Source organism: Argiope bruennichi, chromosome 5 (genome assembly GCF_947563725.1).
Source record: "Argiope bruennichi chromosome 5, qqArgBrue1.1, whole genome shotgun sequence".
Lineage (NCBI taxonomy): Eukaryota > Metazoa > Arthropoda > Arachnida > Araneae > Araneidae > Argiope > Argiope bruennichi.
The window spans coordinates 123,363,226-123,377,953 of NC_079155.1; the positions used below are offsets into that span (position 1 = coordinate 123,363,226).

Consider the following 14,728-nt stretch of genomic DNA (forward strand, 5'->3'; position numbering starts at 1 on the left):
TAAAAATACCTAATATTGAATGAGTAAAGGTGTATAGAAGAAAGTGGAAACAAATATCGAAATTAAATCTTTTCAAGCATATATTGGATTATTATTGTTAGCTGGTATTTATAAATCATATGAAGAATCAACAAAAAGCTTATGGGATAAAGAAACTGGTAGAAATATATTTCGTGTCCTGGAAATATCCCACGAAACATTTTGCACCATATCGAGAGTTATTCCTTTAGATAATAAATCCACTTGTCAAGGAAAAAAATGGATAAATTAGCTGCAGTGCAGGATATCTGGGAAAAGTAGATAGAAATTCTACCAGAATTATAAAATCCGAATGAAAATATTACTGTAGAAGAAATATTAGTAGGAATTTGGGGCCGATGTCCTTTCCAATAGTATATACCAAGTAAGTCATCTAAATATGGGATCAAAATATGGACTTTATGTCACAGTAAAACTTCGTATGTACTAAAAACAGAAATTTACACTGGAAAAGAAAGTCTCCAAGCTAGAGAAAAATCAGGGAATGCGAGTAGTGTTTGATCTTACTTATGGGTATTCGAGACACAATATTACAAGTGAAAAAAAAAATCTCATCTTAAAACTTCTTCTAAAATGGAAAATGACTATGCTTGGCATCATTAGAAAAAGTAAATAATAATTGCCTGAAGAAATTCCAAATAACGAAGTTCACAGCTCATTATTTTATTTTACAGAAGACACAACATTTGTAAACTACATCAAAAAAAGGGCAAGAATGTTGTTCTTATGAGCACTTTGCATCATGACAAAGAAGTCAGCAATGGACCTGACAAAAAATCATTAATGGTCTTAGATTATAATTCAGTTAAAAGGGCCGTGGATACTTTTGATCAACTTTTAACCACATACACTTGTAAAAGAAAAACAAATCTCTGACTCATGATAGTATTATATAACATGCACGATACTACTGCGTACAATGCATTTGTTTATGGACTTCAATAGATAGTGAATAATTCTTAAACAAATTCACTAAACGAAGGCTATTTTTTAAGAACTCAGACAATCATTTATTTTTCCTCACATTGAAGTGGGAAATCCCGCACTTACCAAGAAGTGAGGATCCAATAAAAGTAGTGAAACGAATACAGAGAAAAAGAGAAAACGTCCCATCGGGATCTGCTAAGAATACTTCATTGAGTGCCAAACGTGCAAGGTACAAGGTCTGTCTATAAAGCAGCGACAACAAAACTTATATGTTTTGCTGTAATTGTGAAAGTCACATTTTCAAATTTCATGTAAGATACAACCGCTCAAATTGTAAATAAAGATAAGTTTCCATTTCAAATATATTTATGTTATTTTTATCGATGCTTTATATTATTAGATCAATTTTTAAGCTTACATTACTATTGTTTAAACCATTTCTTAAATGGCACCTGTAATTTATTGCAAGAAAGTTTAGTTTTCTGAATCGGGTCGTAGAGCCAAACACTACATATGTAGAGTAAATGCGAACAGAAAAGTAGGGTTAAACAATATATAAAAACAATATATAATCTAACCCCTGGCGAACAGCTAACTGTATCACAAGAAAAGGAAAAACCAACTTGTCATCATCCCTCTTGCAATTTATGCAGAAAATTAATCATCATTAGTAGCTGCTCTGTTATCATATTACGCAAAGGCTTAAGCTGCAGGAAAAATATTATTTGTTGCAACATTTTACGAAATATATCAAGTTAAAAAAAATTGCATGGCGGATATTGCTAGAAGCTCAAGAATTGGATCGGCTATATTTAAACAGAGAAATGTGTTTTTTCTCTCTTCTTATTAGATAAATGAGAGGAGTTTTGATCTAAAATAAATTGCATACCTGTAAGATCTATTTAAAATAAAAATCCTATAAAAATATTCATAAAATCATGATTTTCATTTAAAACATAAATCCTATAAAAATGTTCATAAAAACATGATGTTCATTTAAAATATAAATTCTATAAAATTATTCATAAAAATATAATTTTCATTTACATTATTTATTATTATATTAAAAACTGAGATTTGTTATTTCACTGTCTATTTTTTAATATTAAATTTATAATGCATTAATATAAATGTTGCGAAATTTTAAAACCATTTATTTTTATCAAAGTCACTGTTTAGTAGCGCATGTCTGGGATCATACTAATCAAATCATCGAGAACACACAAGAAATGCCAGATTAGCACGTGAGTAACCGAGAGGAAAATCAGTTAGAACGTAGCAGATAATGTTAAGTAAAGGTGTTCACCAAGTAAGACTGAAAAATAAATACATAATACTTCCTTTTTCTATCACGACAGACTTGGCTTTAACGCTTTTCATCCAGTATGCGAAACAACATCTTAGACAATCAGACGTGAAAAGCATCTAGTTTATATGCGTCATTCTTAAAATATTATCCAAAGAAAAATATTACTTTACGAATTATGATGCATTGAGATTTCATGAAATAGTTTGTAACAGCTCTATCTATTCAATATTATTGCCAACAAAGGTATCCATTTTTCAAAAATGGTTTCTGTTGATCTTTCGAAATTGGATTTGGATACTGTCGGGGCTTTTCCGATGAAATGTTTACAATTTTTCGCGTTATAGGAATTCAACGAGAATGTCATAGTTTTTTTCCTTCGGAGTTTACTAAGGATTCTTTGGACTGATGTGCCAAACATTTTACATTTCGCTGATAGCAAATCTCTTTGGAAAATCCCGATGTATGCGACTAGGAAAATAATATTGGCGAAAGAGATCAATTCAAGGTTTATTTTCCGCTGATTCAGCAGTTTGTGAAGATGCCTGACGCGACAGCCGACATAAATTCTTGTCGAATATTTGTTACACTCGAACAGCGTTCAGTGCACTGACATGGATTTTTTGATTGTTGATGTTGAACGAAGATCGTTCCCCGAAGAGAGGTATCTTGTTAAGAATGTTATGGATTTTCCTGATTGAAAGATATCACTATAGAATGCCATGTATGCTAACACTTTAAGAGCAGTTGATGAAATTTGCTTCGATCTAAAGTAATGATTTGTATTCTTGGAAGGAAATGATTTATGAGTGAAATTATAAATTAGTTATTAATAGTTATTTGTGGAAGTTTTCTGCATAGTAATTATTTATAAAACTGTGAGAGGAATGAAAAAAATAAATATAACGAATAAATTAAAACTTAATAAAATAATGGTTTTTTTTAGAAAATAATATCAATTATATAAAAGATATTTAAATTTACTTTTGTCTTACATGTGACTTTCCAAAATAATTTATACTCTTGCTTATTGTTTATTACAAAGTTGCATCAATAGAAGCAGTATCATTCTCACTTTTGAAAATAACTTACTCTACTCTGATGAGTCATTTGATCATTTGAATCGCCTGTCATAATCATAAACTTTGTGTTATGGGTAAATTGATAGTTAGAGAGAAAGAACGGGCCCAGTTTACTTTAATTAATGTCTTGTTTTAAAGCAACATTAAGGCTATTTTGAGATGAACTTCGTAATTTTGAACCACTGTCAGATGATGAGGAGGACACCTGAGCTGTCACCCTACTTTCCAAACGTCTACATCACATCACGCCTCACCAGCGTATGGACGTATGGCCACGACGGATTTAACTTGCACCAGAACCGCTTACATGGCGGTTCTTCAGTAGAATCCTGTCTCAAACCTGTAACACTCCAGTTCCGAAGCCTGAAGTTTACCAATAAGCCGGTACGGCCCAGCGTAGCCTAAATTCTTCATAGGTGGTTGAATGGAACCTCAGACTTAATTTTCCTTCTTAGTTACTATACATACGTTTCCATTGTAGCGTTCAAATATCTACCAGGTTGAATTTTCTACTTGCCTATCCTATAAAGTTTAATATAAAAATTTAAGTTTTATTATTTTGGTATGAAAGTATTTTTAGTAATTACTAAATTTACTATCACGCCTGTCAAAACTATGATTTTTTTCTGATATTTCATTTGACTTCACTCTGTTGTAACTGTCCGCTTTTCAATCGGAGTGGGTCTTTTGGCATAACCGCTGTTTCAGTGTCTTTTGCTGATGATGATAAGCAAATAAATTTTTAAAAATGATCTGTAGTATTTGAAACCTTCTGAAACTCACCAATTTGTAGATTTTATCAAAGCAGTTTATAAAAATTAATTAAATCTTAATTTTTAATAGATATGTAAATATCCGTTGCCATTGTGCAATTTGATACTATTTGACATTAATAAATGTAATTCTATTAACTCTAGTAGAAACTGCAAAGCTTTGCAAGTAGTATGAATGTTAAAGAAATCAAATCCAAAATAATGTAAAATAAATCTATAACACCGAAGTGAAAAATACAATAGAGATTATATTTTTTATATATAATAACTATATATATTCCCGTGATAACATGGTAAATAAACTATAGATAATGAAAATCGAATTATAACGAGAAATGAAGACGTCTTAAAGAAGTGAGAGCAAGAAAATGAAATTAAAGTTTTGTTGCAAATGATTAATGTTCGCGTCTTATATTTGTTTTAAAGAATCAGTTTGTGATATTTTGGGGAGTACTGCGTGATCCCAATTTGATTCGTTCCTTTCCCAAGTAGTAATATGTTCCTATGCTAGTAATAGGAAATTGTTCTTCTTGCATACACTTCTAACATTAATTGTTCATCAATTACTGAAAATTAAAGAACCAGTTTTTATAACAAATTCTGATAGCACATACATATATATATGTAAATATAAGTAAGAACTTTGAAAACTAAATGTTCAATTTTGAGATGTTTAAAAATCAATTTTTTTATTATCAATTGGAAATAAATCATTTGCAACAATCAGTTGACCGTTTCTCTACTCGAGCGACAAAAAATTATGAGACAAAAAGTCTCACTCTAAAAATCCCGCACATAATTTTACATGATTAGAAACAAGGTGTTCAGATTTAAACGATTTTCTTCAGATATTTGTCGTTGGGCTTTATTTACCCGATATTATAAGCCAAGAGAACTGGAAACTGCCTCGTATAAATTTGAGAGCCATAAGTTATCAGAAGGACAGAGATACATCCATGATATAAAATATGTTCCATCAATTCCACGTTTTATTTTTATAAAGTTACGCTGAAATTTTGTTACAATTGAGTGAGTTCCATTACACATAAACTAAATTTCGTAATAACATCTGGGTGTTTTGTTGATACAATTTACATAAATGACAAAACAAAACTATAGAGGCGATTTTCCTATAAAAAGACATTTGAACACCTTTGAACAAAATCATTGGTTGTATTTTTAAAGCATGGCTCTCTGAAATCCATGATTTCGATGTAGTGTAAAAATATACTTATGAGCTAATTGTGTGGGGAGAACGTTGAACAGAATCAACAGCAAATCTACTGTAGAAAAAATTGAAAAAAACGCTATAAATTTTTTATGAAGAAAAAATACGTTTAAAGAATTAGTAAATAAAAATTCTTAATTCAGGTCAAATAAAAAAGCAAATTAAACTATATTTTTTTAACATATCTATGTTGAAAGTCATTATAACTCGTAATTCATTCAAAATTTCTTTAATTTCATTTTATCATTCAATTTTTAAAGCATAAGAGTTTTCAGATTCTAGTTAAAAAACAACATTCAATACGATCTTTACAATTTTTTCAAGCTAAACAATGGCTTTTGCATCCAAAGATGTAGTATTATTTTTCATTTTTCTTTCAAATAATCGAATCTGAAACAAAAATATGAAAATGTAGCTAAACTCTACTGTGCACACGAAAAACCATTTATTATATGATATAAAACAAATAGTTTCACCAAGAAAATATAAAATAAAAGCATCTTATTATTTATTTATACCCTTTTTATATCCGCAGCTAAAACATGCTTTACTAAATTATCGATTATCCAAATCCGATTTCGATAACGGGACATTAATATGTCAAACTTCAAGCGAATATTTTTATTTATCGAGGGAATGCTATCCAATATGCATGCCTTTTTCCCGATAGGAAAATTATTTTCCCTAGAAAGTGCTGGAGCTCTCCTCCTTGGCGATCACTTATTCTCCTTCTTGCCTGGGGCTCTTGATGCTCAACTGCTAAAATACCAGCATTCGCAGAGCAGTGAAGAACTGGAAAGCGGTGAACCCTGAATGCGTGCCATTATAAAGGATAACGTGAAATGATGGCGCATCATTTCGATAAGTCCATGGTCGGCGGGCCATTATGGCAGGCCAGGAAAGAGGGGCATGACTTATAGCGCCGTTGGATCCCGATCGATTTGATCTTCATCGCTGCATTCCGTCCTTCCAAACCATCTGCTTGTACCTACTATGCATTCTTTTTTGCTGTCAAGTTCCGAACAAAGTTATCTAAACGACGACTGTAAACGATATGTATTGTTTGGTAGCAAAGAAAAAGGAAAATGTATGATTCTGTTTCTTTTCTTAGCTGCTCTTACCAAAAAGGAAGATCAAAAAATTACTTATCTTAATGTAGAAAATTCTGTGGATTTCGAAAATAAAGGTAATTTTTTAACAGATGAATTATCATATAAAAGAACATACTGTAATATTTTAATTCATGGCTTTTTGAGAAAATTTATAACGAACCTTGTGGATCATTCGAATCAATGGATTCAATAAAATATGTAATGTAGTATCGAATTAAAGTGCATTATATAAGAAATTCTATACAAAATCACCCAGAATTCGTAATACCATTAAAGCCAAAACGTAAACAAGAATACATTTTGCAAAAAAAGTTACATTTGTTTAAGACAAATGTAACTTTTGTTACAGGTGTTTAGAGCTCAATTGCAAAAAATGATCTAGAACAATCGCAACTATATTTCTTACAATTACTATTTACGAGATTGTAACTGTTTTTTTTTTCTTCAACGTAAATGTTCATTACCAAACGGAAAAATGGCACTGTAGGTTAAATTTAAGCAATAAATCAGGTATAAAAAACTAAAAAAGTTACATGATATAATTTGGACTAACATGAATTGATATTTAAATACTGAAATAAATTTACAATCGTTTTAGTTGTTCAGCTTTAAACATCTGCGCTTTAATTAGGATCATTCTTTTATAAATATCTGATGAATTTTAGACTAACCACCAATGGAGATACTTCAGACTTACTTAAACATAGAATTGAAATGATTCTTTGTATTTCCATGAAGAATTATCTATAGAATAACAATCAGTTAATATATACAGGCTTAGTTTGTTATTTAAGTTGAGATATTTTTTTTCATATTATCTTCAATCAAAATCAGTCACAAATATATAGATAAAAAATTTAAAGTTGTACTGATAAAAAATTATTTTATTTTATTGTATTTTAATATTATTTCGTATCTCCCAAACGATTAACTTTCGATTTTTTAAATATTTATCTAACCCTAATTAGTTTAACAGCTGACGTTATGTTAAATATATCTCTCAAGTTAAGTTTACGTATGTGATGTCATTACCAGGAATTCCTCTAAAATGCATATTTAATAATAATAATAGCCATCAGTGTGTCCTCCGCAATCCCACATAATTAGAGGAGTTTAATTCATATTCCAATGTTTATTTGCCCAAGTGTCATGCTCAAGGCCATATCAATGATCAATGGGTGCGTGTTAATGAACAGATAATGCATTATTAAGGCAATAATTGGTTATTAAGAAGGGATTATGGTGTTTCCATAGGTACCCACATTAAGTCGAACTAAAAGATGACAGCATAAATGTTATTGTTCGTAAAAATACTCTAAATAGGTTCGCTATTGAGTTAAATTTATCTAGCAATATATATATATATATATATATATATATATATATATATATAATATTAATTGCAACTATATGTATGATTGAATTTAAGTATTTTGTCTATTCTATAGCAGAACTAAATATATTAAGAACACTTGTCAAATATGCTTTGGTAGTTAATTTACTATAAAAATATTCAAAATTAAGTTACCTAATAAATAAGCATGTAATTTATAGGTTGTATTAATTTTTAGAAATATTCTTTTCAGTTATAAAGAAGAAAAGTTTCATATAAATATATTGAAAACAATTTTTTTTTTATTTATAAATCATATTAAGAAGATATCATTAATTTTAGGAAGCCAAAGGATGCGTATCGTATAAAATCGTAATTAGTACATACAAATATTTTTGCAACTGCGAAATATGTAATAATAATGGCTTCTTACCTTCAATACATATTGATAATGTATAGAATTACGTTGGATTCTGTGGAATGTAAAAATAAATCGTTAAAAAATTAAATTTATATATGGTCCTTATTGTAAAAAAAAAAAGTCATCGAGTGACTTATGTTAAGTTTATCTATAAGAATATAACGTTTTATGTTTATATCAGTAAAATGTTCTGGAATTTAAAAGGCAAATTTATTAACTTGGACTATTTTTCTCTATATTTCACCGATGTTTGAACGAATCGTTTCATCGCGACTTTCAAGCATAATACACACATTTCAAAAGATTATTAAAAGGGAAATAGAAAATATTAAAGTATCCTTCCACAATTCTATAAAGCTGCATTCTTTAAACTATGTTTGTGTATATGTTTTCGAGTTCATCACTTGTAACTTAAAGGCCAGCTTTTTGGGTTTGTCAGCAAAGATCTACAGAGCGTCATTGCCAAAGTTAATTCATCCCTTAGTTCAGAAATAATGACAATCAAAATTAAATATATCGGCAACCTTTCAACATTTTTACAACTTTTTGACAAAGTTGGACTAACCAATAAGCTTCTAAAAATGTCCCGCTACACTTTTATAAAGAAATACTTGTGTTGGCATAAGATGATGAAATTTATGTTTCTTCCTTCATTACTTTGACTTTATTTTTGTCAATTTGGGTGACTGCTGAAAAGATTATTTTCTTCCTTGTTGGTCTAGCCTTCGTTAGAGGATGCTTCACTTAATTTCCCACTTCTTGGAAGGAGAACGGCTAAGGCATTTATCAGGTGAAGGTGACTTATTTCAAGAAGTAGAGCATCTATGCTCACATTATACTCTTATTTATCAGAGACAATTTTAAATTAAACTACAGATTCATGTTTTCATTCAAAATATATCATGGACTTAAGCAGCAACCTAAAGATCATGTAATAGCATGTATGATTCGTGTTGGACCAACTGGAATCGGTAAAACAGGTCAGATTCATTACAATTACGATCTTGATGACATTGACTGGAAAAACACCGTAAATTATGGGATGGATAAACCAATAAAAAAATAGTCATTTTACGGAGACCTACTGTGTCTGCTAGACAGATAGATGTCCAATAAAGGAGTTATACGCTGAACTCAAAAGGGAATTGAGGAAAGTACACTTCGAAATTTGTGATCTGAGCTCCTGTGATCTGAGATCTGAATGAGGAACTATTTCATGTCTTTCCCTTTCTATTTGATGTTTTTGTATCGATAAATATGATCTGGTCGTCAAAGTTGAAAGCTAACTGGCCTATTATCTATCAGTATTCCAAACGCCTTTCTTGTCTCAAGATGGTCTTTGCACAAGGAGTGTAAATTAATTTAATTGAACCAGAACACCTACTCTTTATTTGACGACGAACTGCACCGGCGTAAGAAAGAGGCACGAATGATCTTCAGGCAGGTTTTCAGTTTCTCAATCCATATTCACAGAACTCTTCGATGTGAGTGCTAATATCTTCAGAGCTTCATACTTTGCATCATATTCTAATGAATCAAAGTAAAGTTTAGCGGTAGGAGTGAAGGATGATATAAAGGAATTTATTTCTTCGCCCACAATTAAATGTTCAATGGAAAAAAGATAATGATTATTCTTTATAGTAGCAACATTTGGTAAAGTTTGATTTGTGTGTGTGCGTGCGTGTGCGCGCGTGTGTGTGTCGTCATTATTGCCACATATTCTGATATTGGACATTCAATAAATCCGAATGCTGTTGTTCCATTTTCAGATAATAAAATTTGGTAGATACTTTCAACAACAATTTTCATCAAGTGCAATTTTTTCATCTTCATACATATTATGATGTACTCGATGGCACAGAGCTAGATCGACTTGATTTTCTTGAAAGTTGAGCTCGAGTTTTTAGATTTTTAAGATGAGTTTTGGAATTTTCCATTATGTGAGTATACTTTCGCTGTTTTCGTTCTATTGCTTTGATGTATAATTATTAAGAAGATATAAGAGTTTACAAGGCACATTGTGTCGTTCCAATGATTGTACTTAGCAACTGTACCAAATTCATTTAACAATTTTCCTGGTTCTTGGCTGGAATCTCCTTAAAAATTGGAAGAATATTTAACTTGCAGACTATTGAGAAAAAATTGTAATTAATGGTATGTCACCTTCAAATCTTATTCCTCCAAGTACTTTCACCCATTTTGGGAAATTGAGGTCTCAGGGAAATTCAAGTCTTTACGCCGTAATTTTAATTCCAGGCCTGGTTTGAAGTGAATCATTTAATCCACATCCATCAATGAAACACGGAGAAGATGTAATTTTGGAAAATAGTTTGAGGTATTTTAAAATGTGAAATAAAGATAAAACAAAAAGAAATGCTCAAAATCTCGCTTCAAAGCTGAAAATATAAAAAAATATATAAAATCTAAAAAACTAAAGCACATGCAACTTCTCGAATTTTCTGATCTTTTTTACAAAATATCGTTGATAGTTTTTTTATTCCTTTATGCTAATTTATTTGATTAGTTTTTTCAAGTTACGAAATCTCAACTCACATAAATTTAATCCCTTTCAAAATGAGAAAATAAGAGAAGAAGTTCTATTAATTTATTCGTCAATCTGCATGGTTATCATATAGATCTTTTATACATACATTACAAGCTATCCATGTACTATATTGTTAAACTTCTGGGCCAATAACCAACTGTTATCCTTCTAGGCTCATAATCAACTCTGTTATACTTTAGGGTAAACTAACCCAAACTTTAGTAAAGCAAGCAGTGACAGTTTTGTGTCAAGAAGGCATAAAGATGAAAGCAGTTTCTTAAAAAATGACTTTTATTAAAAATCAAGAATAAAGTCAATGTGCTCGTCACTGGGGCAATCAAAATAATAAGTTGAATAATAAAAACTTAAATCAACATTACCAGACCTCAGATTCGAACCGTCTAAAATAACTAATCGGCATAGTTAAAATGTTGAAGCAACATACAGTTGCATCACCAAACAGTCGACGCTCTCGCTCTTAGAGCTAAAACACATTTCTCATATTCCCTATCCTTCTCTTCTCTCCAAACTACGACACGAGCCGAAATTAAAATAGTCGCTCGATTTGCATTGCGATTGTTGCCAACCACAAATTTCGTAAAAAGGTCGGGTTCGAATCATCGGTTTGTTTACTTTCATTGAGATCATGGAACGGGATTGGAAAAACAACATAAGGACCGTAAAATTCGGATCCAAAAATAACTTTCGCATGGTTTTTCTTTAAATGTCTAACAAATGTTATATTTTTTTTTCTTTATTTTAAATATTTCTTCTTTTCTAAATAATATTAACTACTAGGCGCTACATGACATGCGCACAAACGCTTGTAATCAAATAATTTGTCGTGTGGTTTATTACATGCTTATCAGTATCATTTAATTCAATATATTTTACATCTCCAAACATTTCAAACTTTTTACTAAAAAGGAAAATTAAAATATTGAACGAAGCTTTACAAATTTCGAGTATTATGTTTCTTAAGAAATATTTGCATTTCAGAAAAAGTTTCTTTTACGAAACATTATTCTATTGTGAATCTTGACGTAATTTCTCTAAGAGGATTAAGGAAAATGTTAGCAAAATAACACTTTCTGCTATTAATTATCCAGTTATACAAATTTAAAGAAAAAAAATGAAAATGACATTAACTTTACGACAAAGATTCGGAAAAGAATCAAGGAAATAACTAATAAATCCATGCTAACAGCTATTAAATGCGGCAACTCACTTTTCTTCTTTTCGGCATTATAAATAATGGCAAAGGATTCCTTTGCCCTCGCGTTCTTTTATCCAGAAAATTCAGAAAAATTTTTCCCCGCCTCTCAGGTAATCCTCCTCTTATAGTTTCATATATCACTCTGAAGAGGTGCCTTTTCAAGCTTCAGGTACTTCAGACTTTGCGGATTAGATTTCATGAACAGGAGTTAACAGGAACTGCGCATCTTTTCTTGGAAAAGAGTTTCGCCATAACTAATTGTCGTGAAATCATGTCGTGTAATGGATGGAATGAATGAATGAATCAAGAGATGAAATTCGTATCGAAATGCTGGTGCTTTTCGCGCTCTCTTTGAATAAATTTTGGAATATTTTACTACTAATTAATTAAATTCTCGTTAATTTCATAATTATTGTTAACTGTGTATTTCTTATGTAACCGCTTTTCTAAAAAAATCGAGTCAATCAATTCTCATCCGATTTGTATCTAAAGCACCTGGTTATATTAATATCGATTTCCAGTCTCTCTAGCAGAAATTGAATTTAGCATCCACAATATATTGTAGGATATCACGTAGCTAAATGAAATAAGTACAAATTTTACGTTCCTATAAAATCACGTGGATTGCCAAGTTATCATTAAATTCCTGTAATTATCATTATATTCAATATTAATGAGTAAAAAAGATAATTTGTTTGCATTTAAATGGTTTAAAATTTTATTTTATACGTTGTTTATGATGCGTTTTTCTTACAGTAATAAAATTTAAGTTTTGATGCATAACAATATATATACTAAAAATTATTATAGTTATTATTTTTTCAGGAGCGAAATGATTTTTGAATTACCACATTCTTAAACAGATTCCTTTTTATGTTTTTACCATCATAAAAATCTCAGCAACTTTACAAAAATAGTTAAAAAAATATGAAATATAATATGTAAGTTGTTGAATGGCTGTCTTTATTTCGATATAAAAAGAAATGAAATTCTAAGCTCATGTAGGGTTGCGGAGAGGATTTGAGGCCAGCAATTCACCTCCCGAAACCACTCGCCACATATTATGCATTCCATTGGAATTTTAAATTCTCTTCTAAAAATTAGTACTCAAAGCAAGCAAACTGTGTTAGAGAGACGATATCTTTATTTTGCAAGCATAACCCACTTTCAAAATGAAGGTAATCCAATATTTACATCAACATTCGTACAATAGGGCCCAGTATGACGTCTCTGTACCTTTCAGTATTAGAAATTCTTCGCTGCAACAAATAGAAGTCTGTGTCTATCAAACGATACTCCTCTCGATGCTGGAACACTACATCATTCTTAGATGTCTTTTTCCCTATATTAGACGATTGTTAACTTCCTTCTTTAGGTAAACTAGAATCCCTCTTTAAAGCTAAGCTGGACTCAACAAGGAACAAAAAAAATCCTTCACTGTCCATCAATCCAGTTTACATGAAAAAATTATCAATTCAGAAGTTCCATGTTGTCTTGTCTGTATAATGTCTTTCCTGTAGCAGAATAAATCTAAGATGAGATGAAATAATAGGCATGCTATAATTAGCACTAGATTACAAGTACCCGTTATCTGAAAAGGTGATAACACTTGACCTCTTCAAAAAGTTGAACCAGTAGCTAGAAACCAGTAATTCTACCACAGGACAAACTCTATTTAGCCATCTTGTAACGTCCAATTGTTGCTGACTTGATCCTAGCTACTTTAGAGTTTTATAACACAATTATGCTGATTACTGACATATTTTTATGTTATCTGTTTTGAAATGTGTTCACTGACACAATGGATAGTGTCAATATATCACTATTCATTGAATTATGGTTCGCTGCTGAATAACAGATTTGAAGCTACATCATATTTGCGTAAAGCAATAGTAGTGCGTGTTTTTTTTTTTTTTTTTTTTTTCATATTGTGACCTAATGCAGCTTGCTTTTATTTCTAACGATTTCAGATTTCTAGAAATTTGTATGACTTTCTTCAAATTGCTTATAATTTATCCCGATTTTTCAGTTTGTTGCTTTATTTTTGGATTAATATCATTATGATTTAGAATTTGAAAAATGTATTTATATATTTACATAAGATTAGTTTTATAATAAAATAACAAAGATTTAAGGAACGTTATTTTTATGAATACAATCAGATGTTTTTTTTTTTCTATTTCACCGAACATGTTGGAAATGCCAAACGAAATCCGATAGTTCATGCAAGTTTTACTTCGCACTGATTTCTTATTGCAGAATGACTGTTACATTAATGATGATGCCAAAATAGGATTATAATTCCTAATGTAAAATAATTTTCATTTTATATAGGCAGAAGAATTGGAATGGCCAGATTTTTTAGCATATGTTTTTAAGTTGTCTGATGAAATAAATTATAAAATTCTAACGCCCCTCATTCTTCTTTTCCACCTCGGGTATTACAACGGCCTATCAGTTAACCATCCTATCTATTATCAGCTATATACAAGAAAGACCTTTAATAAAAGCTCATCTTACAAAATATTCGCAAAAATTTCTCAACTCCCTTGTAAATTAAACAAAAAATAAATCGGCAAACACAAAACATTTATGTGAAGAAAAATTTGGGCTAAATATGGAATGGATGTAGAATGGCTAAAAATAAATATTTTGTGCGAGTCCAAAGCCATCTGCATATATCTTTCTGTGAAGAAAGAGATTGCCCAACGAAGCCTCTGAAATTCTGAGAGGGAAAAAAGGATTG

The 14,728-nt window shown here is 30.5% G+C and overlaps 1 protein-coding gene across 1 annotated transcript in view; it reads left to right on the forward strand.

The window, feature by feature from the left end:
• Nucleotides 1-14,728, forward strand: part of LOC129968557 (neuronal acetylcholine receptor subunit alpha-7-like) — a 257,844-nt gene that overhangs the window by 131,222 nt on the left and 111,894 nt on the right. The window lies entirely within an intron of this gene.